Raw genomic sequence first — 27,061 nt, 5'->3', positions numbered from 1 at the left:
AGAAATCTGGACTTTAATGGAGCCTATACGTAGGCCCACATCCACTCCTGACTGCAGAAAAAGCAGGAAACATCCCAGATGAAATTCCACCGCAGAATATTGTCTGCTTTCACAGCAAGAGACATACTTCTTCCATATACGGTGGTAATGTTTAGACGTTACCCCCTTCCTGGCTTGGATCATAGTTGGGATGACCTTGTCAGGAATCCCTCTCCTGGCTAGAATCAGCCGTTCATCTTCCATGCCGTTAAACGTAGCCATGGTAAGTCTTGATAGATGAACGGGCCCTGTTGCAGAAGATCCTCGCGCAAAGGTAGAGGCCACGGATCTTCGCTCAGCATCTAGAGAAGACCCGCGTACCAGTCCCTTCGAGGCCAGTCCAAAGCAATGAGGATTGCTTGAACCTTTTCCCTTTCTATTCTTTTTAGAATTCTTGGGATCAGATGAAGTGGAGGAAACACGTACACCAGCTGGTAGACCCACGGAGTTGTCAGAGCATCTACTGCCACTGCTTGTGGGTCTCTCAACCTGGAACAATACCGCTTGAGTTTCTTGTTGAGTCGAGAGGCCATCATGTCGAGCTGTGGATATCCCCACTGACGTGTCAACCACTGGAGCACCTCAGGGTAAAGGCCCCATTCACCCGGGAGCAGGTCGTGTCTGCTATGGAAGTCTTCCCAGTTGTCTACTCCCAGGATGAAGAACGAAAACAACGCCACAGCGTGTATTTCCGCCAAGAGAATTCTTGAAACCTCTGATATTGCTGCTCTGTGTTTCGTTTCGCCCTATCTGTTTATGTACGTTACTGCCATCACATTATCCGACTGGACTTAAATGGCCTGATTCCGAAGTAGAGATGAGGCCTGCAGAAGGGCATTGTATATAGCCCTGAGTTCCAGGATGTTTATTGGAAGGACCGCTTCCTGTCTTGACCATCTTCCTTGAAACTGTACCCCCTTGGTGACTGCTCCCCAACCTCTGAGGCTTGCATCTGTGGTTAGCAGAATACAATTCTGAAACCAGAACCTCCGACCCACGACAAGGTGAAAAGTCTGTAGCCACTACAGAAGGGAGATCCTGGCTCTTGGCGACAGACGAATCCTCTGGTGCATATAAAGATGCGATCTGGACCATTTGTCCAATAAATCTAGCTGGAAGGGCCTTGCATGAAACGTTCTGTACTGAAGCGCCTCATAAGAGGCCACCATTTTCCCCAGAAGGCGAATGCACAGATGCACCGAGACCCGGGTTGGCTTCAGGACAGCCCGAACCATCGACTGGATTACCATAGCCTTTTCCAAGGGAAGAGGCACTCTCTGAGACTCTGGGGGTCATTCCGAATTGATCGTAGCTGTGCTACGCATCCCTGTCAGTCAGCGTCTGTGTCAGCTGCAGAGGGAAAATGACACTGGTGAGCTGCTGAATCCACTCATAGTGAAGCCCCGCCCCTTCAATGACGTGCGGTCTTCCGCTTTTTTTATACAGGCTGTACGTGCCTTGTGCATAAAATGGAGACAGACTCCTTTCATGGCTATGTTGCCAGTCTGGGTACTGTGTCTGCTGTTCAGCGTCTGTGTCCATACATAGTGGGAGATGCAGTCATTTAGAAGCCATGCGTCTCAGTACCCTCATGCCGCCATAATGGCCGGTGACGCGCTAACTGTGAGGCCGGCTTAGTACTCACCGCTCTTCATTCTTCTGGCTCTGTTAGGGGTGATGGCGTGTTGCGGGAATGTATGCTCACCGAGGTGGGGCTTGCAAATAGTTTCCTCCTGTCAGCGGGGAATGGGACCATTAACCCTGAGAGAGGTTGGGCCGTGCCCCCCACTAAATCACACAAAGCAGAAAACTCTTCAGGAGCTTCCAGAGACGTGACCGTCTCCTCCGAGCACATTTTCTAAACTAAATCTGGTAGGAGGGGCATAGAGGGAGGAGCCAGCGCACACTATCAATTTCTTAAAGTGCCCATGGCTCCTAGTGGACCCGTCTATATCCCATGGTACTAAATGGATTCTCAGTATCTCCTAGGACGTAAGAGAAATAATGTATTGCTAACTGCCTACATGATTTATCTAGCTTTGCCAGTATTAACTAGGGACATGTGGGCAGTGTCGGACAGGGGATGAAGGGCCCACCGGGGTAATGCAGTGGTAGGGGCCCATGCATAAGGGTGTGGCCAGGCAATAGTGGAGGTGTAGCCAACCACCACAGAGGCCCGGCTAACTGTAAAGGCCCATATAGACGGGAGAGATGTGTGCTGAGTGAACCGCTCAGCACACATCTCTCCTGCCGCTCAGCACAGCGCGATGTGTGCTGAACGATGCGGGGGAGGACGGGGGGCCGCTCATTTCACCCAGTGAGTGAAATGAGCGACGTGCTAGATTGGCCTGCATGCAGGCCAATCTAGCACCGGCGATAGCGATAAGCGGGGCAGTGCATCGCTATCGCTGTGGGTGGTACACACGAGTGATCTGTGCTTAAAATCTAAGCAATCTAGTCAGATTGCTTAGATTTTAAGCATGGATCTCTCCGTGAGTACCCCCCTTAAGAGAGTGCATGGGCTGAGCCCCATAGTCCTATGCAGTTTAAGGAAACATATGTGTAACACCCCTTTACCTGGGTTTTCTGGGTAATAGTGTGTATTTAAACTCTTCCCGCTTTGCAATGCTTCTCACCTTGTACTTCTCTTGGTATTAGTGCCTCCACCCGAATCTTGACGTGACGTGCTCTTCTGGGACATGTTCAATTTCAGGAACGATCGGGAAACCCCCTCCCACCACGTGCTTAGACCGCCCCCACTACAGGAATATATCACACGGATATGTTGCAAAAGCTACCCTGGCACATTTATTAAAGGGTCTAGAATAGCAATTGCTTTTATGCAATTATATACAAGGTACTATAGTAGATCAATAAACGAGGACTTATACTAAATAGGCATAGAAACATATTGGTCAGTAATGCACCCACATATCTAAAGGGTGTATAATGCAGTACTAAGAAAAAATGAACATAACACATGAATCTGCGTTCTCCTGTCTGTCCCTTCCTGAACTTCCCTTTTGTGTACAGATAACACCCTGGCCTTTGCAATCACTGACTGGGTAATGACAACTTAAAACAGCAGTATCACAAGGAATTTCACACATACCACACACAGCATTAGACAATACATCCCCCACTATAGTGCACTGTTATTTCAGAGTTCATTATCTTCTGCATGCTATTGCTTGAAGGAGACTGCACTTTAAAAGGTTCCAATTGGCACTTTCAGCAACGCTGGTACTTGTAGTTCCACAAACTGATTCTTGGTGAAATCACACACTTGGTTAGCTACTACCTATCAGTCTTTACCAAGAAACATAACACTGTAAACTGTTACTTATCTCACATTCCTCCACAGTGTGTCCCTCTGCAAACTCTCTCCTCTCCTGGGGTCAAAAATGAAGGTTTGAAATGCATTATCCTCTGTAGGCCACTTAACTTCATCAGACTGGGTTCCCCCTTTCAGTAGGGCTCTTTCTGTGCAGTCACGTTGACTTCTTCCCCAGTATTCTCCAGTCATTGTCAGCTGCATCTTAGCTATATCCAAGAGATGGTTCCTTCTCCCTCCTGGGCCATCTCCTACTCCACTCCTCTGGACAAAAGCATTCCATTCTCCACTCCCCCCTCCCCATGCCCTGTTTCCCCACCCCCCGACAGCCTCTGCGTGTCTCTCTGTATATCCTCTGAAACACAAGGCTGTCTGGGAGATGTAGTCTCTAAACACAAAATGGCCGGTGTCCAATTTCACATTTGCTGCCTGTCATAAGCACTGGGCGCTACATACTCCCCCTGTGGGACTGGCGATCCGCTGACAAAGTGATGAGCCTGTTCCACACCCTCAAAAGGAATATGTGTTAAACCATTCTGTCTGTTTACACATCCACACATACCCTGACAAACTCCTACGATGACAGGGGTGGGCCCCAAATAAGGCCAAGGGTAGACCCAGTGAGGGTAAACCACCCTGGGCACTTCAGTGGCCCTTCCTAACTCATCATAAGTAAATATCATCGGGGCCCTAGTGGTGCGTCTGGGTCTGCTAATAGCTGGAAGGGCTTCCTCATCTCCCTCTGACACCCTTTCTGGTTGTTCAGCCTCTCCCCCAACATCTCTCTCTTCTGGTTGGTCCCGAGCCTGTCCCTCAGGTTCTCTAACTTCCACCGTTGCTTCAGGTACGACCTCCTCCAACCTGCACACCTGTTCTCCTCTTGGCTCTCCTGTAGCTCTCTCAGTAGACCTGTGGGGTCTAGTGACCTCATGACTTTGAATGATAGTCTCATTTTCCGTAGTGGGAGAATCATACCCCCATTCATCCTCACTGCAATCTGTCTCTTTATAATCTCTAGTTTCCTCTCTCCTGGTAGACCTCAGTCTTCCGGGCTTCCTCCAGGGCACCCTCTCGGTGGTCTCAACAGCTTGCTCGGTCTTGAACCTCACATCTCTCCCAATCGGTAATAGGTGTTGATGGTGATAAGTCTTTATGGGCCATGTTTGTCCTTCAGGCCTTACACGGTAAACAGGTGCCCCAGACATTTTGGCCACCACTTCATAGGGTTCTTCTCTCCATCGATTTGCCAATTTATGCTTTCCTGGTATTCCCAGGTAGCGGAGCAGTACTCTGTCTCCTATCCCCAGTACATTCGCTTTCACTCGACTGTCATATTGAGTCTTGTTTCTCAAACCAGACTTAGTAAAAGCTTCTTGAGCCAACTTGTGAGCATGTCTCAGTTCTTCTCGCAGTCTCTGCACATACTGTAAATGTGTCTCCCCCGAGTGGGAAACCTCCATTATTCCGAAACAAATGTCTACAGGCAGTCGGGCTTCTCTTCCAAACATAAGGAGGTATGGTGAGTATCCAGTTGACTCATTTTTTGTGCAGTTATATGCATGTACCTTCTGACTGATGAGCCTACTCCAGTGTGCCTTCCTGGCAGTGCCCAAAGTGCCCATCATGTTGAGAAGGGTTCGATTGAATCTCTCTGGCTGCGGGTCCCCTTGTGGATGGAATGGTGTCGTCCTCGACTTCTGTATCCCGCACAATTCGCAGATCTCTTTTATCAGCCGACTCTCAAAATCTCTTCCTTGATCAGAATGGATCCGGGCAGGAAGTCCATAATGCACAAAGAATTTCTCCCATAGAATCTTGGCAACAGTTGTGGCTTTTTGATCTTTGGCTGGGTAGGCCTGGGCGTACCGAGTGAAATGATCTGTCACGATGAGAATATGTGCTGTGTTGCTTTCATCTGGTTCTACAGAAAGGAAATAAATACACACCAGCTCTAGTGGCCCATCACTCGAAATGTTTTTCAATGGTGCAGCTCTTTCGGGCAGTGTTTTACGCAAAATGCAAGTCCCACAATTTCTGCAATATTTTTAAATATCAGCCTCCATCCTTGGCCAATAGAACCGATCGGCAATCAACCTGCTTGTTTTCTCAACACCTAAGTGCCCATGTTGGTCATGTAGGGCATTCAGTATAGAATCACGATGTTTATTCGGCAGAACCAACTGTCTTCTTACTCCATCTCGGTGGGTAGATTCCAAAATAAAGGAGGCCTCCTCTGACCATCAGAAAGTCTCATTGCCTTTGCAGTAAGATGGCTTCTGCTGTTTTAAGGGCCTTTGGCCCCAACCTCTCATTGTTCTTTATCATCCAATAGACCGCTTCTAGGGACAGATCTCCTAGCTGATCACTTTTCAGCTGTTTCCTACTGATCCTCTGCAGATCACCCAGTTCAAACTGACTCAGCCAGCAATAATGTTTGGGCAGTGCCGCTTCTGAAACTCCCAATGCAGTGACACATTCTCTCACAGGCGGCACCACCACTCTTCCTTCATGGCACATACCTCTTACTTCTGGAGCAGGCACTTCAACCCACTCTTCTTCAGGTGATTCTGCATGTCTTCCAGCCAACCTGGACAAAGCATCAGCATCAATGTTTCCTTTGCCAGGTCGGTACTTCAGCGTGAAGTCATACACAGCCAAAGCTGCCAGCCATCGATGTCCTGTGGCATCCAACTTTGCTGTAGTCTGGATGTATGTCAACGGATTGTTGTCAGTATGGACTTCAAATGTAGCACCATACAAATAATCATGCAGATGGTCGACAATGGCCCATTTTAATGCCAAGAATTCCAGCTTGTGCACAGGGTAATTCTTTTCGCTGGGTGATAGGCCTCGGCTAACATAGTGCACAGGCCTCATCTGGCCTTCTTGTTCTTGGTAAAGTACTCCTCCGAGTCCATCAAATGATGCATCTACATGAAGAATATATGGAAGGTCAGGGTTTGCATAGGCGAGCACTGGAGACTGGGTAAGGCCCTCCTTCAACCTCTTGAATGCAGTTTCACACTCTTCTGTCCATCTTTCCCCAAATAGGTCATTAACACGGAGAAAGTGTTTATTTCCTTGCTGGGTCATCCGCCCCTTCACTGGTGGGTACCCTTTGGTTAATTCTGTCAAAGGCTTGGCTAATTTCGAATATCCTGGAACAAATCTTCTGTAGTACCCACAGAACCCCAGGAAAGACCTCAGTTCCTTTAGTTTTGTGGCCCATGGCCACTCTGCCACAGCTTCTACTTTGGCTGGGTCAGTGGAGATCCCTTCTCTGCTGACAATGTGCCCAACATACTTGACTTGCTTCTGGCATAGTCGACACTTTTCTAAAGATAGCTTTAGCCCTTTACTCTTCAATCGGTCAAGTACTTTGAGCAAAATCTCGTTATGTTCTTGGAGAGTCCTCCCAAAAACAATCAAGTCATCCAGATACACGATTACTTCACGGAAATTCATGTCCCCCACTGTCTCATCCATGCACCTCTGAAAGGTGGCTGGGGCACCTTTTACCCCCTGTGGCATTCTTTTGAACTGAAAGAACCCTTCAGGGCATATGAAGGCTGTCTTCTCAGCATCTTCCGGACTCATCAGAATCTGGTAGTACCCACTCCTGAGGTCTAGCACAGAGAACCATTTGCTTCCTTGCAGACAGTCAAGTGCCTCATCAACTTTAGGCACTGTGTACTGGTCTGGCACTGTTCGCTTGTTAAGAGTTCGGTAGTCCACACACATCCAGATATCACCATTCTTCTTACGAGCCACCACTATTGGAGAGGCATAGGGACTCTCTGATTTTTCAATTACATCATTCTCCAGTAGACCTTTCAGATGACTTCTTACATCATACAAATCCGCAGGGGCCAATCTTCGTTACCTTTCTCGAAAGGGTTTTTCATCAGTAAGAGGAATCTTATGTTGGACCCCTCTAGCCAGCCCTAGGTCCCAATCTCCTAGGGAGGAAACATCTCTCCTCTATAACATTTCTTTGATCAGTCTGTCCAGATCGGCTTTCATGGCATCTGTACCTTCAAAGCATGGTTGGAAACTGTCTGCAACCAACACACTCTTTTTCTGAGCTTCTTCTGCCTCCTTTTTTCGATAGGTCGCCAGGCATACAGGATGAATGGTGAGAGTCTGGTAATATTCCTTTCCACCCTCCTCTCTGCACCATTCGGCTAGTGTATTGAACAAATGGGCATTGGTTCCTATGATAACTTGCACATCTCTATCCTCTTCTTCTGTATCGGGACACACAAGGGCGACTACTTGCACTTCTTTTTCAATCCCAGCCACTTCTCTTGGGAACTTGAGGTCCACTGTAATGTATCCGAGATATGGATGGCTCTGTTCACTGAGGCCCCAGATGGTCAGCCCAGACAATGGATGTACCTTGACATCAGACAGATTCTCACGAAACCACTTCTCGAACACAATGGACACCTGGGAACCACTATCCAGTAGAGCAGTACACTTCTGTCCATTCAATAAGGCAGTCACATGAGGCGCTGGACCGACTAGGCCAGGTGGCAATATATTCCAAGTAGCAGGTGAGTTCCCCACATCATTGGTACTAACTTTCTTTAGGGGGCCAGGGTGGGGTCTTCTGGTCCCCCTTTCTCGTTTCCCGAAGGCTGTTCAGGTTGTGGGGATTGCTTATATGATGACCTCTGATTCCATCTGGCTGGACATTGTCTAGCTATTTGCCCAGGCCGACCGGACTCGAAACATCTTCTGGGGTCACCTCGACTCTCTAGTTGTATTGGAGATGATGGATGCGAAGGCCTTGGGGCCTCCCTAGCTGTCTGAAGGGCTAATAGTCGGTCTATCTGTTCCTTCTGCACTTGAAGGATCTTCAGCAACTCCACCTCTTTTGTACTGGTTTCCTGCTCCAGGCTAACAGTCTTTATCTTTTTGGCCACACCATCTGTAGCTTCGATTATAGCTTCCTCTTGTTTGACTTCATCGATTAGCTGGTTGAAAGAAGGAGCTGGGTTTCTAGTAGAGTCTCCCCGGAGCTTCAATGCAACTGGGTCTAAAGACAGTGCTCCTCTTAGTAACTGTTGCATGCGACTCCCATCTACTTCACTGAGGGTCATTCCCCCTTTTTCCACAATGCGGTAAATTAGTTTGTCCAGGCGGTATAGATATTTGGACAATCTCTCCCCCGGCTCTTGACAGGTGTTTCTTAACTTGAAAAGGAGGTCAGTGGCATCTTCTGATGTTCCAAACTCTCTTTCCAGAGCCGCTAGATAGTTCCATGCAGTAGCATTAGGGTCACTCCGACGAGTGGCCTGCACAATCTCCATTGCTGGACCACGTAAACTCTCCACTATCCGTTGTCTCTTTGCAGACTCAAGACAGTGCCATTCTTCCATGTACTGGATTGCAGTGTCTTTCCACACCTCATAGGCATCTTCTCCAGTTGGAAAAGGTTGGACACCTGAGAAAGGTCTCAATCTCCTATATCCACCATCATACTGGTTTCTTCCCAGTTGCTCCACGAGTTTATTCATAGCGACCAAAAATAATTGACTCTGCATGTCAGAGGCTCCATCTAGGCCCAGAGGTGAATCATCTTGTTTTCGAATGTCAGGGGACTGTACAATGGGGCTCCTCGCCCTCTCTTCAGTAGGACTTGATTCTTGGGCAACTCTTATCCACTCACTCGGCTTAAGAGGCAACACTACGCTCCAACGTTTGCTTCCCTCATAGGAAAAGACAGCAGGGATCAATCCTCTCTCCAACACAGCATCGCTCTCTAGCAGCACAGCATCATCCCTCCTGCCCAGTACATTTGTCCTCTGCATCCCTGTCCGATCTGCAATTATCTTGGTAACCTCCTCATCTGGAACTTCATGCAGTTAACCGCACAAAACAAAACAGCATTCTGAATCTTTGGATAGTTGTTCACACCAACCATATACTTCTTCTGGCTTCAAACTAGCCATGGCGCCCGCCTGGTAAGCAAATTCTGAGTTAGCTGTACGAATCTCAGCAGTGCACTCCACTGTAACACCCCTTTACCTGGGTTTTCTTGGTAATGGTGTGTATTTAAACTCTTCCCACTTTGCAATGCTTCTCACCTTGTACTTCTCTTGGTATTAGTGCCTCCACCCGAATCTTGACGTGACGTGCTCTTTTGGGACGTGTTCAATTTCAGGAACACCAGTGGGAGACTGGGAAACCCCCTGCCCACCACGCGCTTAGACCGCCCCCACTACAGGAATATATCACACGGATATGTTGCAAAAGCCACCCTGGCACATTTAATAAAGGGTCTGGAATAGCAATTGCTTTTATGCATTTATATACAAGGTACTATAGTAGATCAATAAACAAGGACATATACTAAATAGGCAAAGAAACATATTGGTCAGTAATGCACCCACATATCTAAAGGGTGTATAATGCAGTAATAAGAAAAAATGAACATAACACATGAATCTGCGTTCTCTGTCTGTCCCTTCCTGAACTTCCCTTTTGTATACAGATAACACCCTGGCCTTTGCAATCACTGACTGGGTAATGACAACTTAAAACAGCAGTATCACAAGGAATTTCATACATACTACACACAGCATTAGACAATACATCCCCCACTATAGTGCACTGTTATTTCAGAGTTCATTATCTTCTGCATGCTATTGCTTGAAGGAGACTGCACTTTAAAAGGTTCCAATTGGCACTTTCAGCAACACTGGTACTTGTAGTTCCACAAACTGATTCTTGGTGAAATCACACACTTGGTTAGCTACTACCTATCAGTCTTTACCAAGAAACATAACACTGTAAACTGTTACTTATCTCACATTCCTCCACAGTGTGTCCCTCTGCAAACTCTCTCCTCTCCAGGGGTCAAAAAGGAAGGTTTGAAATTAGAGATGAGCGCCTGAAATTTTTCGGGTTTTGTGTTTTGGTTTTGGGTTCGGTTCCGCGGCCGTGTTTTGGGTTCGACCGCGTTTTGGCAAAACCTCACCGAATTTTTTTTGTCGGATTCGGGTGTTTTTTTAAAAAACACTAAAAAACAGCTTAAATCATAGAATTTGGGGGTCATTTTGATCCCATATTATTATTAACCTCAAAAACCATAATTTCCACTCATTTTCAGTCTATTCTGAATACCTCACACCTCACAATATTATTTTTAGTCCTAAAATTTGCACCAAGGTCGCTGGATGACTAAGCTAAGCGACACTAGTGGCCGACACAAACACCTGGCCCATCTAGGAGTGGCACTGCAGTGTCACGCAGGATGTCCCTTCCAAAAAACCCTCCCCAATCAGCACATGACGCAAAGAAAAAAAGAGGCGCAATGAGGTAGCTGACTGTGTGAGTAAGATTAGCGACCCTAGTGGCCGACACAAACACCGGGCCCATTTAGGAGTGGCACTGCAGTGTCACGCAGGATGTCCCTTCCAAAAAACCCTCCCCAATCAGCACATGTCGCAAAGAAAAAAAGAGGCGCAATGAGGTAGCTGACTGTGTGAGTAAGATTAGCGACCCTAGTGGCCGACACAAACACCGGGCCCATTTAGGAGTGGCACTGCAGTGTCACGCAGGATGTCCCTTCCAAAAAACCCTCCCCAATCAGCACATGACGCAAAGAAAAAAAGAGGCGCAATGAGGTAGCTGACTGTGTGAGTAAGATTAGCGACCCTAGTGGCCGACACAAACACCGGGCCCATTTAGGAGTGGCACTGCAGTGTCACGCAGGATGTCCCTTCCAAAAAACCCTCCCCAATCAGCACATGACGCAAAGAAAAAAAGAGGCGCAATGAGGTAGCTGACTGTGTGAGTAAGATTAGCGACCCTAGTGGCCGACACAAACACCGGGCCCATTTAGGAGTGGCACTGCAGTGTCACGCAGGATGTCCCTTCCAAAAAACCCTCCCCAATCAGCACATGACGCAAAGAAAAAAAGAGGCGCAATGAGGTAGCTGACTGTGTGAGTAAGATTAGCGACCCTAGTGGCCGACACAAACACCGGGCCCATTTAGGAGTGGCACTGCAGTGTCACGCAGGATGTCCCTTCCAAAAAACCCTCCCCAATCAGCACATGACGCAAAGAAAAAAAGAGGCGCAATGAGGTAGCTGACTGTGTGAGTAAGATTAGCGACCCTAGTGGCCGACACAAACACCGGGCCCATTTAGGAGTGGCACTGCAGTGTCACGCAGGATGTCCCTTCCAAAAAACCCTCCCCAAACAGCACATGACGCAAAGAAAAATAAAAGAAAAAAGAGGTGCAAGATGGAATTGTCCTTGGGCCCTCCCACCCACCCTTATGTTGTATAAACAAAACAGGACATGCACACTTTAACCAACCCATCATTTCAGTGACAGGGTCTGCCACACGACTGTGACTGATATGACGGGTTGGTTTGGACCCCCCCAAAAAAGAAGCAATTAATCTCTCCTTGCACAAACTGGCTCTACAGAGGCAAGATGTCCACCTCATCATCACCCTCCGATATATCACCGTGTACATCCCCCTCCTCACAGATTATCAATTCGTCCCCACTGGAATCCACCATCTCAGCTCCCTGTGTACTTTGTGGAGGCAATTGCTGCTGGTCAATGTCTCCGCGGAGGAATTGATTATAATTCATTTTAATGAACATCATCTTCTCCACATTTTCTGGATGTAACCTCGTACGCCGATTGCTGACAAGGTGAGCGGCGGCACTAAACACTCTTTCGGAGTACACACTTGTGGGAGGGCAACTTATGTAGAATAAAGCCAGTTTGTGCAATGGCCTCCAAATTGCCTCTTTTTCCTGCCAGTATAAGTATGGACTGTGTGACGTGCCTACTTGGATGCGGTCACTCATATAATCCTCCACCATTCTTTCAATGGTGAGAGAATCATATGCAGTGACAGTAGACGACATGTCCGTAATCGTTGTCAGGTCCTTCAGTCCGGACCAGATGTCAGCATCAGCAGTCGCTCCAGACTGCCCTGCATCACCGCCAGCGGGTGGGCTCGGAATTCTGAGCCTTTTCCTCGCACCCCCAGTTGCGGGAGAATGTGAAGGAGGAGATGTTGACAGGTCGCGTTCCGCTTGACTTGACAATTTTCTCACCAGCAGGTCTTTCAACCCCAGCAGACTTGTGTCTGCCGGAAAGAGAGATCCAAGGTAGGCTTTAAATCTAGGATCGAGCACGGTGGCCAAAATGTAGTGCTCTGATTTCAACAGATTGACCACCCGTGAATCCTTGTTAAGCGAATTAAGGGCTCCATCCACAAGTCCCACATGCCTAGCGGAATCGCTCCGTGTTAGCTCCTCCTTCAATGTCTCCAGCTTCTTCTGCAAAAGCCTGATGAGGGGAATGACCTGACTCAGGCTGGCAGTGTCTGAACTGACTTCACGTGTGGCAAGTTCAAAGGGCATCAGAACCTTGCACAACGTTGAAATCATTCTCCACTGCGCTTGAGACAGGTGCATTCCACCTCCTATATCGTGCTCAATTGTATAGGCTTGAATGGCCTTTTGCTGCTCCTCCAACCTCTGAAGCATATAGAGGGTTGAATTCCACCTCGTTACCACTTCTTGCTTCAGATGATGGCAGGGCAGGTTCAGGCGTTTTTGGTGGTGCTCCAGTCTTCTGTACGTGGTGCCTGTACGCCGAAAGTGTCCCGCAATTTTTCTGGCCACCGACAGCATCTCTTGCACGCCCCTGTCGTTTTTTAAATAATTCTGCACCACCAAATTCAAGGTATGTGCAAAACATGGGACGTGCTGGAATTTGCCCATATTTAATGCACACACAATATTGCTGGCGTTGTCCGATGCCACAAATCCACAGGAGAGTCCAATTGGGGTAAGCCATTCCGCGATGATCTTCCTCAGTTGCCGTAAGAGGTTTTCAGCTGTGTGCGTATTCTGGAAACCGGTGATACAAAGCGTAGCCTGCCTAGGAAAGAGTTGGCGTTTGCGAGATGCTGCTACTGGTGCCGCCGCTGCTGTTCTTGCGGCGGGAGTCCATACATCTACCCAGTGGGCTGTCACAGTCATATAGTCCTGACCCTGCCCTGCTCCACTTGTCCACATGTCCGTGGTTAAGTGGACATTGGGTACAACTGCATTTTTTAGGACACTGGTGAGTCTTTTTCTGACGTCCGTGTACATTCTCGGTATCGCCTGCCTAGAGAAGTGGAACCTAGATGGTATTTGGTAACGGGGGCACACTGCCTCAATAAATTGTCTAGTTCCCTGTGAACTAACGGCGGATACCGGACGCACGTCTAACACCAACATAGTTGTCAAGGCCTTAGTTATCCGCTTTGCAGCAGGATGACTGCTGTGATATTTCATCTTCCTCGCAAAGGACTGTTGAACAGTCAATTGCTTACTGGAAGTAGTACAAGTGGGCTTACGACTTCCCCTCTGGGATGACCATCGACTCCCAGCAGCAACAACAGCAGCGCCAGCAGCAGTAGGCGTTACACGCAAGGATGCATCGGAGGAATCCCAGGCAGGAGAGGACTCGTCAGAATTGCCAGTGACATTGCCTGCAGGACTATTGGCATTCCTGGGGAAGGAGGAAATTGACACTGAGGGAGTTGGTGGGGTGGTTTGCGTGAGCTTGGTTACAAGAGGAAGGGATTTACTGGTCAGTGGACTGCTTCCGCTGTCACCCAAAGTTTTTGAACTTGTCACTGACTTATTATGAATGCGCTGCAGGTGACGTATAAGGGAGGATGTTCCGAGGTGGTTAACGTCCTTACCCCTACTTATTACAGCTTGACAAAGGGAACACACGGCTTGACACCTGTTGTCCGCATTTCTGTTGAAATAGTTCCACACCGAAGAGCTGATTTTTTTGGTATTTTCACCAGGCATGTCAACGGCCATATTCCTCCCACGGACAACAGGTGTCTCCCCGGGTGCCTGACTTAAACAAACCACCTCACCATCAGAATCCTCCTGGTCAATTTCCTCCCCAGCGCCAGCAACACCCATATCCTCCTCATCCTGGTGTACTTCAACACTGACATCTTCAATCTGACTATCAGGAACTGGACTGCGGGTGCTCCTTCCAGCACTTGCAGGGGGCGTGCAAATGGTGGAAGGCGCATGCTCTTCACGTCCAGTGTTGGGAAGGTCAGGCATCGCAACCGACACAATTGGACTCTCCTTGTGGATTTGGGATTTCGAAGAACGCACAGTTCTTTGCGGTGCTACTGCTTTTGCCAGCTTGAGTCTTTTCATTTTTCTAGCGAGAGGCTGAGTGCCTCCATCCTCATGTGAAGCTGAACCACTAGCCATGAACATAGGCCAGGGCCTCAGCCGTTCCTTGCCACTCCGTGTGGTAAATGGCATATTGGCAAGTTTACGCTTCTCCTCCGACAATTTTATTTTAGGTTTTGGAGTCCTTTTTTTACTGATATTTGGTGTTTTGGATTTGACATGCTCTGTACTATGACATTGGGCATCGGCCTTGGCAGACGACGTTGCTGGCATTTCATCGTCTCGGCCATGACTAGTGGCAGCAGCTTCAGCACGAGGTGGAAGTGGATCTTGATCTTTCCCTAATTTTGGAACCTCAACATTTTTGTTCTCCATATTTTAATAGGCACAACTAAAAGGCACCTCAGGTAAACAATGGAGATGGATGGATACTAGTATACAATTATGGACGGACTGCCGAGTGCCGACACAGAGGTAGCTACAGCCGTGAACTACCGTACTGTGTCTGCTGCTAATATAGACTGGTTGATAAAGAGATGTCGTAGTATGTATGTATGAAGAAGAAAGAAAAAAAAACCACGGGTAGGTGGTATACAATTATGGACGGACTGCCGAGTGCCGACACAGAGGTAGCCACAGCCGTGAACTACCGTACTGTACTGTGTCTGCTGCTAATATAGACTGGTTGATAAAGAGATGTAGTAGTATGTATGTATAAAGAAGAAAGAAAAAAAAACCACGGGTAGGTGGTATACAATTATGGACGGACTGCCGAGTGCCGACACAGAGGTAGCCACAGCCGTGAACTACCGTACTGTACTGTGTCTGCTGCTAATATAGACTGGTTGATAAAGAGATGTCGTAGTATGTATGTATGAAGAAGAAAGAAAAAAAAACCACGGTTAGGTGGTATACAATTATGGACGGACTGCCGAGTGCCGACACAGAGGTAGCCACAGCCGTGAACTACCGTACTGTACTGTGTCTGCTGCTAATATAGACTGGTTGATAAAGAGATGTCGTAGTATGTATGTATAAAGAAGAAAGAAAAAAAAACAACGGTTAGGTGGTATACAATTATGGACGGACTGCCGAGTGCCGACACAGAGGTAGCCACAGCCGTGAACTACCGTACTGTACCGTGTCTGCTGCTAATATAGACTGGTTGATAAAGAGATGTCGTAGTATGTATGTATGAAGAAGAAAGAAAAAAAAACCACGGTTAGGTGGTATACAATTATGGACGGACTGCCGAGTGCCGACACAGAGGTAGCCACAGCCGTGAACTACCGTACTGTACTGTGTCTGCTGCTAATATAGACTGGTTGATAAAGAGATGTCGTAGTATGTATGTATAAAGAAGAAAGAAAAAAAAAACCACGGTTAGGTGGTATACAATTATGGACGGACTGCCGAGTGCCGACACAGAGGTAGCCACAGCCGTGAACTACCGTACTGTACTGTGTCTGCTGCTAATATAGACTGGTTGATAAAGAGATGTAGTAGTATGTATGTATAAAGAAGAAAGAAAAAAAAACCACGGGTAGGTGGTATACAATTATGGATGGACTGCCGAGTGCCGACACAGAGGTAGCTACAGCCGTGAACTACCGTACTGTGTCTGCTGCGACTGGATGATAAATAATGATATAAAAAATATATATATATCACTACTGCAGCCGGACAGGTATATATATTATATAATGACGGACCTGCTGGACACTGTCTGTCAGCAGAATGAGTTTTTTATAGAATAAAAAAAAAACACCACACAAGTGAAGTCACACGACGAGTGTTTAACTTTTTCAGGCAATCACAATATAGTATACTACTAACTATACTGGTGGTCAGTGTGGTCAGGTCACTGGTCAGTCACACTGGCAGTGGCACTCCTGCAGCAAAAGTGTGCACTGTTTAATTTTAATATAATATGTACTCCTGGCTCCTGCTATAACCTATAACTGGCACTGCAGTGCTCCCCAGTCTCCCCCACAATTATAAGCTGTGTGAGCTGAGCACAGTCAGATATATAATATATATACATAGATGATGCAGCACACTGGGCTGAGCAGTGCACACAGATATGGTATGTGACTGTCTTGTACTCCTGGCTCCTGCTATAACCTATAACTGGCACTGCAGTGCTCCCCAGTCTCCCCCACAATTATAAGCTGTGTGAGCTGAGCACAGTCAGATATATAATATATACATAGATGATGCAGGCATGCAGCACACTGGGCTGAGCAGTGCACACAGATATGGTATGTGACTGAGTCACTGTGTGTACCGTTTTTTTCAGGCAGAGAACGGATATATTAAATAAAACAACTGCACTGCTGGTGGTCACTGTGGTCAGTCACTAAACTCTGCACTCTCTTCTACAGTATCAGCCTCAGGTCAATCTCTCTCTCTCTCTCCTAATCTAAATGGAGAGGACGCCAGCCACGTCCTCTCCCTATCAATCTCAATGCACGTGTGAAAATGGCGGCGACGCGCGGCTCCTTATATAGAATCCGAGTCTCGCGAGAATCCGACAGCGTCATGATGACGTTCGGGCGCGCTCGGGTTAACCGAGCAAGGCGGGAAGATCCGAGTCACTCGGACCCGTGAAAAAAAACATGAAGTTCGTGCGGGTTCGGATTCAGAGAAACCGAACCCGCTCATCTCTATTTGAAATGCATTATCCTCTGTAGGCCCCTTTTATCTTCATCAGACTGGGGTCCCCCCTTTCAGTAGGGCTCTTTCTGTGCAGTCACGTAGACTTCTTCCCCAGTATTCTCCAGTTATTGTCAGCTGCATCTTAGCTATATCCAAGAGATGGTTCCTTCTCCCTCCTGGGCCATCTCCTCCTCCACTCCTCTGGACAAAAGCATTTCATTCTCCACTCCCCCCTTCCCATGCCCTGTTTCCCCACCCCCCGACAGCCTCTGCGTGTTTCTCTGTATATCCTCTGAAACCCAAGGCTGTCTGGGAGATGTAGTCTCTAAACACAAAATGGCCGGTGTCCAATTTCACATTTGCTGCCTGTCATAAATGCTGGGCGCTACATATGTATAATGTATGATTAAAGTGCACTAGTATACAGTTTGCAACCTAATCCCTAGAGGAGGAGGTGGGCCCACAGGCAGTGGGGCCCACCAGTGGTTTCCCCTGTTCCCCTGTTGGTGTTAGGATCTCCTGCTCTGTGCTGCCACGTCGCCATGGCAACCGGGAGGCAAGTGTTAGCGAAGTAACCTGAGCGCAGCTTATACTCCGGTCCGGGTTTTTACTGTGTAGTGGTTACAGGCTCTGTGCACGGCAGGGAATCCGGCGCTGGTTTTGTGCTCACAGTCTGTGAGGTCTGAGTGGGGCGTGGACAGCACCTGCTATATAAACCATCCTCTCAGGCTAGGCAAATGCTGCTGAATCTTTGTTTGTTAGTCAGTACCAGAGAGTTAGCTAGTACTGTGTGACTTTGTATTTACTTGTTGCTTACTGCGAATAGGCCTTGGGATTCGGTACTTCATTCTGCCAATCCGGACCTAGCAGTAAGACTGGAGTCAGTTGTTTGACCTGCTGGGGTTCTTTTGCTATTCTGTGAACCCAGCAGGTTTGCGGCTGTACTCTCAGACCTGCTTGCTTAATCCTCCCTCACTGTGCAGGGCATCCAGGTGTCAGTTTAGTGGCAGTAAGCTGAACCTGTGCCCTGCAAGTGGGGGTTAGGATTGTGGATACTCTCCTTGTGTCTATATTTCTTTCTCTGACCAAGGAGTTTATTCCCACACCCGTTGGTAACCCTTTGGGGTTTTTTCTGTTGCTCTTAGCAACATCATTTCAGGTGCTCCACATGTGAAATCACTACACATCGCTTCATTGTCCACTCTATTCCATCTGAGCATTCCTGACACTAGGGAGACACCCAATTCCTGAGCCTTTGGGCTTCTCCGTTCACTTTGTGTTTATTAGTTATTCCATCACCTCCTGTGTATGTTATGTTATACTGTCTGTGAGTTCGTTTGCTTCGCTTCCCTCTCTGTTCATACACCGGTATACTCCTGTTAGCACTGGTGTGCGTAACAGTTGGCCAGTCTTACCCTGCATGTGGGTGCCCATCGAACAGTGTTCTGACTGTCCCCAGTATTAACTAGGGATATATGAGTGCCCATTAAACAGTGTCCTGACTCTCCCTTTTAGTGGTCCTGTGTGAAATGGTGCCCAAATCACCACCAGAGGGACTTATATCAAATCCAAAACATGAGAGATCCGACACCAGAAAGATGAACTTTAGCCTTGTTTAGCCATGTTTAGAACCTGAGTCTGGCAGCAAATTCCAAGCCAGGGCTCAGATTTCCTCTGTTCCTAGAAGTTCGGGTGGGCTCGGTTCTCGGAGAACTGAGCCCACTCATCTCTAATAAAAACATCACTCTACTGCATTCATCAGCAGCGTGTGTCTCATAATCAAGCCCAATTTAGCATCAGGGAATAGCTCTAGTCACAGGGAGTAATGAGATATATAAAGTTGTGATCCAAGCACAATATGAAGTAATTGAATGAACAAAGAATTATTACTTCATCACTAGGATATTTTTATAGGACAGACACAAAGAAACAAAGGGAATGATAAAAAGACATGGTAAACCACAGCTACAATTGAATGTAATTCCCCTTTCACATGCAGTCCATAGAAGCCGATGTTTGCGGCACATGCGCAGTACAGTCACTGCTACTGCTCGTGCACTGCTCCCGGTGTTTGTAAACTACATTATACAGATGCCAGGATCCGGCTGGCAGGGAGGATGAGGGAACAGGGACTCGCGGCAGGTAGGAGGGAGAAGGGACCCAGCGGCATGGCCATCCAAGGTAGGAGCCGCTGTTGGTATTCGACTCTGGTCTCTGCACAATTACATTTTATGTTCTTTGAATATACTGTATATATATGATTTCCTTGGTAACCAGTGAGCCCCGGGTCAGAGTGCATCATTTGTGGCGGACGCTCACATGTGGTGAGTTGGAAGAATCTGAATATGCCAACACTGTTTGCCTTAAAAAGGTACATCTGTTTTCATTGTAATCTGTGTTGCCTTGAATAAAGGATTAATTAGTCCTGAAACGTTGGCTGCTTGTTGCAAAATACAGCTCATTTACAGCCTATTTTTCTAAATTCTGTACAGTACAAGGGAAAGGCACCATAGCAGGATTATATGTATCTTTTGGAGTGCTGTACTAAGAATATTTGTAATAGATAGATAGATAGATAGATAGATAGATAGATAGATAGATAGAATCACTGGAATAGTGGTGGAAGGCAGATACATGTGTTTTAAAACCCCAGGAATATTGTAATGGCTCTGCTGAGAACTTTTGTATTTTAATAAAAGCCAGAAAGGGATCCTGGGGTTGGATGTGAGAAGAGAGGACGGGATCTCCATCCATTTAGGCCCAGTTTGTGTCTTTGTGCTTTTTTGCCTCACAGAAAGCTAATTAGTGATTTCAGCCAGCTGCATGAGAGTGCTATTAAGGGGGGAGGGGGGGGGGTACACATGTAGCGATTTTTGCTTAATTTCTAAGCAATCTGACTAGATTGCTTAGAAATGAAACACACATTGCTCCATGTGTATGCCCCATAGCGATAGCAATGCACAGCGCTAATGTCAGTTCTAGATTGGCCTGCATGCAGGCACAGTCTAGTCAGATCATTCACTTCACTGCTGGGTCCGAGGCCAGTTGTATCAAAAACCTTGGACTTGTGTAATCTCCTGTCTGCTGTGCTCTGCCATCTACCCCAGGAGATGGTTCCTGTTCCCATAACCTTGTTACAATTAGAGATGAACAGGTTTGATTCCCTGAGAACCGAACCCCCCCTGAACATCCCATTCCAAGCCCGGATCCGAGTCTGGCTCGGGACTTCCCACCAGACTCGGAAACCAGAGGCAAAATGTCATCATCCCGTCAGATTCTTCTGGGTCTTGGATCCCATATAAACAGCCACGCATCGCCACCATTTTCACTCCGGACTTGGAGAGTGAGGGAGACAGACCTTTGTATCTGTGGGTGGTGGCGTTGGGTGGGGTTAGTGTGTGCTCTGTAGGGGTGATGCTGCAGTCACTGTGGTGTACCTGTGCCATGTTAGGGGTGCTGTCCTGGATGTCACTGGCGTTTCATGTGCTGTTACGGCCAGATATTGCAGCTGTACATGGGTGTTGCTGTCCTGGCTGTCACTGTGTTGTACAGGTTGCAGGGGAACTGTCCTTCTGTATGCTGTAAAATATTGGGGGTGCTGCTGAACAAATAACATTACACTGGCCCTGTATGTTGTAAAAATTCAGGGGTGCAGTTGCTGAAAAATAAAAGCACACTGCTCCTGTATGCGGTAAAATATGGGGTGCTGCTGGCCCTGTATGTTGAAAAAAATTCAGGGGTGCAGTTGTTATAAATTAAAAGCACACTGCTCCAGTATGCTTGAAAATATTGGGTGGCTGCTGTTCAAATAAAATTACACTGACCCTGTATGCTATAAAAATTCAGGGGTGCAGTTGTTAAAAATTAAAAGTGCACTGCTACTGTATGCTGTAAAATATAGCAGTACTGCTGGCCCTGTATGCTGTAAAAATTCAGGGGTGCAGTTGTTCAAAATTAAAAGCACACTGCTCCTGTATGCTGTAAAATATAGGGGTGCTGCTGGCCCTGTATGTTGTAAAAAATTCAGGGGTGCGGTTATTAAAAATTAAAGGCACACTGCTCCTGTATGCTGTAAAAATAAAGGGGTGCTGCTGGCCCTGTATGTTGTAAAAAGTCAGGGGTGCAGTTGTTAAAAATTAACAGCACACTGCTCCTGTATGCTGTAAAATATTGGGGTGCTGCAGTTCAAATAACATTACACTGACTCTGTATGTTGTAAAACTTCAGGTGTACAGTTGGTAAAAAATAAAAGCACACTGCTCCTGTAAGCTGTAAAATATAGGGGTGCTGCTGAATCTGTATGTTGTAAAAATTCAGGGGTGCAGTATTTAAAAATGAAAAGCACACTGCTCCTGTATGCTGTAAAATATAGCAGTGCTGCTGGCCTTGTATGTTGTAAAAATTCAGGTGTGCATTTGTTAAAAACTAAAAGCATACTGCTCCTGTATGCTGTAAAATATAGCAGTGCTGCTGGCTCCTTTATGTTGTAAAAATTCATGGGTGCATTTGTTAAAAATTAAAAGCATACTGCTCCTGTATGCTTTAAAAAATTGAGGTGCTACTGTTAAAATAACATTACACTGGCCCTGTATTAAAAATTCAGGGGTGCATTTGCTGAAAAATAAAAGCACACTGATCCTATATACTGTAAACAAAAATAGGGGTGCTGCTGGCCCTGTATGTTGTTAAAAATTCAGAGGTGCAGTTGTTAAAAATTAAAAGCACACTTCTCCTGTATGCAGTAAAATATTGGGGTGCTGCAGTTCAAATAACATTACACTGGCCCGCATGCTATAAAAATTCAGGGATGCAGTTGTTAACAATTAAAAGTGCACTGCTACTGTATGCTGTAAAATATAGCAGTGCTGCTGGCCCTGTAAGATGTAAAAATTCAGGGGTGCAGTTGTTAAAAATGAAAAGCACACTGATCTTGTATGCCTTAAAATTTAGGGGTGCTGCTGGCCCTGTATGTTGTTAAAAATTATGGAATGCACTTGTTAAAAATTAAAGGCACACTGCTCCTGTATGCTGTAAAATATAGAGGTGCTGCTGGCCCTGTATGTTCTAAAAATTCAGGGGTGCAGTTGTTAAAAATTAAAAGCACACTGCTCCTGTATGTTGTAAAATATTGGGGTGCTGCAGTTCAAATAACATTACACTGGCACTGTATGTTGTAAAAATTCAGGTGTACAGTTGGTTAAAAATAAAAGCACACTGTTCCTGTAAGCTGTAAAATATAGGATGCTGCTGAATCTGTATGTTGTAAAAATTCAGGGGTGCAGTATTTAAAATTAAAAGCACACTGCTCCTGTATGCTGTAAAATATAGCGGTGCTGCTGGCCCTGTATGTTGTAAAAATTCAGGGGTGCATTTGTTAAAAACTAAAAGCACACTGCTCCTGTATGCTGTAAAATATAGGGGTGCTGCTGGCCCTGTATGTTGTAAAAAAAAAATCAGGGGAGTAGTTGTTAAAAATGAAAAGCATAATGCTCCTGTGTGTTGTAATATATTGGGGTACTGCTGTTAAAATAACATTACACTGGCTCTGTATGTTGTGCTGCTGTTCAAATAACATTACACTGGCCCTGTATGCTATACAATTTCAGGGGTGCATTTGTTAAAAACTAAAAGCACACTGCTCCTGTATGCTGTAAAATATAGAGGTGCTGCTGGCCATGTATGTTGTAAAAATTCAGGGGTGCAGTTGTTAAAAATAAAAAGCACACTGCTCCTGTATGCTCTAAAAAAATTGGGGTGCTGCTGTTAAAATAACATTACACTGGCCCTGTATGTTGTCAAAATTCAGGGGTGCATTTGCTGAAAAATTAAAGCACACTGATCCTATATGCTGTAAAAAATAGGGGTGCTGCTGGCCCTGTATGTTATAAAAAATTCAGGGGTGCAGTTGTTAAAAATTAATAGCACACTGCTCCTGTATGCTGTAACATATTGGGGTGCTGTTCAAATACCATTACACTGGCACTTTATGCTATAAAAATTCAGGGGTGCAGTTCTTAAAAATTAAAAGCACAATGCTCCTGTATGTTGTAAAATATAGGGCTGCTGCTGGCCCTGTATGTTGTAAAAATTCAGGGGTGCGGTTGTTAAAAAATAAAAGCACACTGTTCCTGTAAGCTGTAAAATATAGGGTGCTACTGAATCTGTATGTTGTAAAAATTCAGGGGTGCAGTATTTAAAATTAAAAGCACACTGCTCCTGTATGCTGTAAAATATAGCGGTGCTGCTGGCCCTGTATGTTGTAAAAATTCAGGGGTGCATTTGTTAAAAACTAAAAGCACACTGCTCCTGTATGCTGTAAAATATAGGGGTGCTGCTGGCACTGTATGTTGTAAAAAAATCAGGGGAGCAGTTGTTAAAACTGAAAAGCATAATGCTCCTGTGTGTTGTAATATATTGGGGTACTGCTGTTAAAATAACATTACACTGGCTCTGTATGTTGTGCTACTGTTCAAATAACATTACACTGGCCCTGTATGCTATACAATTTCAGGGGTGCATTTGTTAAAAACTAAAAGCACACTGCTCCTGTATGCTGTAAAATATAGAGGTGCTGCTGGCCATGTATGTTGTAAAAATTCAGGGGTGCAGTTGTTAAAAATAAAAAGCACACTGCTCCTGTATGCTCTAAAAAAATTGGGGTGCTGCTGTTAAAATAACATTACACTGGCCCTTTATGTTGTAAAAATTCAGGGGTGCATTTGCTGAAAAATGAAAGCACACTGATCCTATATGCTGTAAAAAAAATAGGGTTGCTGCTGGCCCTGTATGTTATCAAAAATTCAGAGTGCAGTTGTTAAAAATTAAGAGCACACTGCTCCTGTATGCTGTAAAATATTGGGGTGCTGTTCAAATAACATTACACTGGCACTTTATGCTATAAAAATTCAGGGGTGCAGTTCTTAAAATTAAAAGCACAATGCTCCTGTATGTTGTAAAATATAGGGGTGCTGCTGGCCCTGTATGTTGTAAAAATTCAGGGGTGCGGTTGTTAAAAAATAAAAGCACACTGCTCCTGTATACTCTAAAACACAGGTTCTCAAACTCGATCCTCAGGACCCCACACAGTGCATGTTTTGCAGGTCTCCTCACAGATTCACAAGTGAAATAATTTGCTCCACCTGTGGACCTTTTAAAATGTGTCAGTGAGTAATTAATACACCTGTGCACCTGCTGGGTTACCTGCAAAACATGCACTGAGTGGGGTCCTGAGGACCGAGTTTGAGAACCTGTGCTCTAAAATATTGGGGTGCTTCTATTCAAATAACATTACACTGGCCCTGTATGTTGTGCTGCTGTTCAAATAACATTACACTGGCCCTGTATGCTATAACAATTCAGGGGTGCAGTTGTTAAAACTAAAAGCACACTGCTCCTGTATGCTGTAAAATATAGAGGTGTTGCTGGCCCTGTATGTTGTAAAAATTCAGGGGTGCATTTGTTAAAAACTAAAAGCACACTGCTCCTGTATGCTGTCAAATATTGGTGTGCTGCTGCTCAAATAACATTACACTGGCCCTGTATGCTATAACAATTCAGGGGTGCAGTTGTTAAAAATGAAAAGCACTCTGCTCCTGTATGCTGTAAAATATAGGGGTGCTGCTGTCCCTGTATGTTGCAAAAATCAGGGGTGCAGTTGTTAAAAATTAAAAGCATAATGCTCCTGCATGTTGTAAAATATTGGGGTGCTGCTGTTAAAATAACATTACACTGGCCCTGTATGTTGTGCTGCTGCTAAAATAACATTACACTGGCCCTGTATGCTACAAAAACTCAGGGGTGCATTTGTTAAAAACTAAAAGCACACTGCTCCTGTATGCTGTAAAATATAGAGGTGCTGCTGGCCCCGTATGTTGTGAAAATTCAGGGGTGCAGTTGTTAAAAATTAAAAACACACTGCTCCTGTATGCTGTAAAATATTGGGGTGTTACTGTTCAAATAACATTACATTGGTCCTGTGTGTTGTAAAAATTCAGGGGTGCAGTTAAAATTTGCAAGCACACTACTCCTGTATGCTATAAAATATAGGGGTGTTGTTGTTCAAATAACATTACACTGGTCCTAAATGTTGTGCTGCTGTTCAAATAACATTACACTGTCCCTTTATGCTATAACAATTCAGGGGTGCAGTTGTTAAAACTAAAAGCATACTGCTCCTGTATGCTGTAAAATATAGGGGTGCTGCCGCTCAAATGACATTATACTGGCCCTGTATGTTGTAAAAATTCAGGGCTGCAGTTAAAAATTAGATGCACACTTCTCCTGTATGCTGTAAAATATTGGGGTGCTGCTGCTCAAATTAAATTATACTGGCCCTGTGTGTTGTAAAAAGTAAGTGGTGCAGTTGTTAAAAATTACAAGCACACTACTCCTGTATGCTGTAAAATATAGGGGTGCTGCTTTTCAAGTAACATTACACTGGTCCTGTATGCTGTAAGAATACAGGGGTGCTTTGAAAATAAAGAGGCATTGTTCAGTGTGCTGTAATAATAAAGGGATGCTTTCCTGTGAAATGGAGAACAATTTGGAGGAAAAAATAGTGGAAGATCAGGAACCAGTTCCAGTTCCTAGTACTTGTGCTGAAGCTTCTGCTGCCACCAGTCATGACATTGATGATGCAATTCCATCAAAGTCGTCTGCTAAGGCCGATGCCCAATGTCATAGAGGGCATGTAAAAATCCAAGAAGCAAAAATTAAAAATCAGAAAAAAAAGAAATTATCTGACGAGAATCTTAAGATTGGCAATATGCCATTCACGACACGAAGTGGCAGGGAAAGGCTAAGTCTTTAGCCTATGTTCATGATTGGTGGCTCAGCTTCTCATGAGGATGGAAGCCCTCCTCCCTCTCAAAAAATGAAACAAATTAAGCTTGTTAAAGCACAGAAAAAAACAACAGTGCATTCGGAGATATCACAAATTCCAAAGGAGAGTCCAAGTGTTTCAGCGGTTGCAATGTCTATGCCTGATCTTCCCAAGATTGTATGGAAAGAGGAGGCTCCTACCACCATTTGCACGCCCCCTGCAAGTGCTGGGAAGAGCACCACCAGTCCAGTTGCTGATATTGAGATTGAGGATGTCACTGTAGATGTACACAAGGATGAGGAGGATATAGGTGTAGCTGGCGCTGAGGAGGAAGTTGACGAGGATTCTGATGGTGATGTGGTTTGTCTGAATAAGGCACCAGTGGAGACAGTTTATGTCCATGGGATGAGAAAGCCCATTGTCATGCCTGGGCAAAATACCAAAAAAGCCACCTCTTTGGTGTGGAATTATTTCTCCACAAATCCGGACAACAGGTGTCAAGCCATGTGTTGCCTTTGTCAATCTGTAATAAGTAGGGGTAAGGATGTTAACCACCTAGGAACAACTCCCTTATATGTCACCCTCCCAGCAATTGTCAAGCCAAGAAACTTTGGGTAAGAGCATAAGCAGCCCACTGACAACTATATCCCTTTTTCCTCTTGTATCTAAGCTCCTGCAATCCACACCACCAACTCCCTCAATGTCAATTTCCTCCTTAGTCAAAAACGTAACTAACATGACTGAGGAAACATCTCCTAACAGGGATTCCTCTGGAGAAACCTTGAGTGGTATGCCTTCTGCTGCTGCTGCTGCTGTTGGTGCTGCTGGGAGTCGATCGTCATCCCAGAGGGGAAGTCGGAAGATCAACTAAGCAACTGACTATCCAACAGTCCTTTGCAAGGAAGATTAAATATGACAGCAAGTCACCCTGTTGCAAAGCAGATTATTGAGGTCATAACAACTATGATGGTGTTAGACGTGCGGCCAGTATCCACCATTAGTGCAGTAGG

This window comes from Pseudophryne corroboree, chromosome 4 (genome assembly GCF_028390025.1).
Source record: "Pseudophryne corroboree isolate aPseCor3 chromosome 4, aPseCor3.hap2, whole genome shotgun sequence".
Classification (NCBI taxonomy): Eukaryota; Metazoa; Chordata; class Amphibia; order Anura; family Myobatrachidae; genus Pseudophryne; species Pseudophryne corroboree.
Note: the sequence above shows the minus strand (reverse complement) of the source record.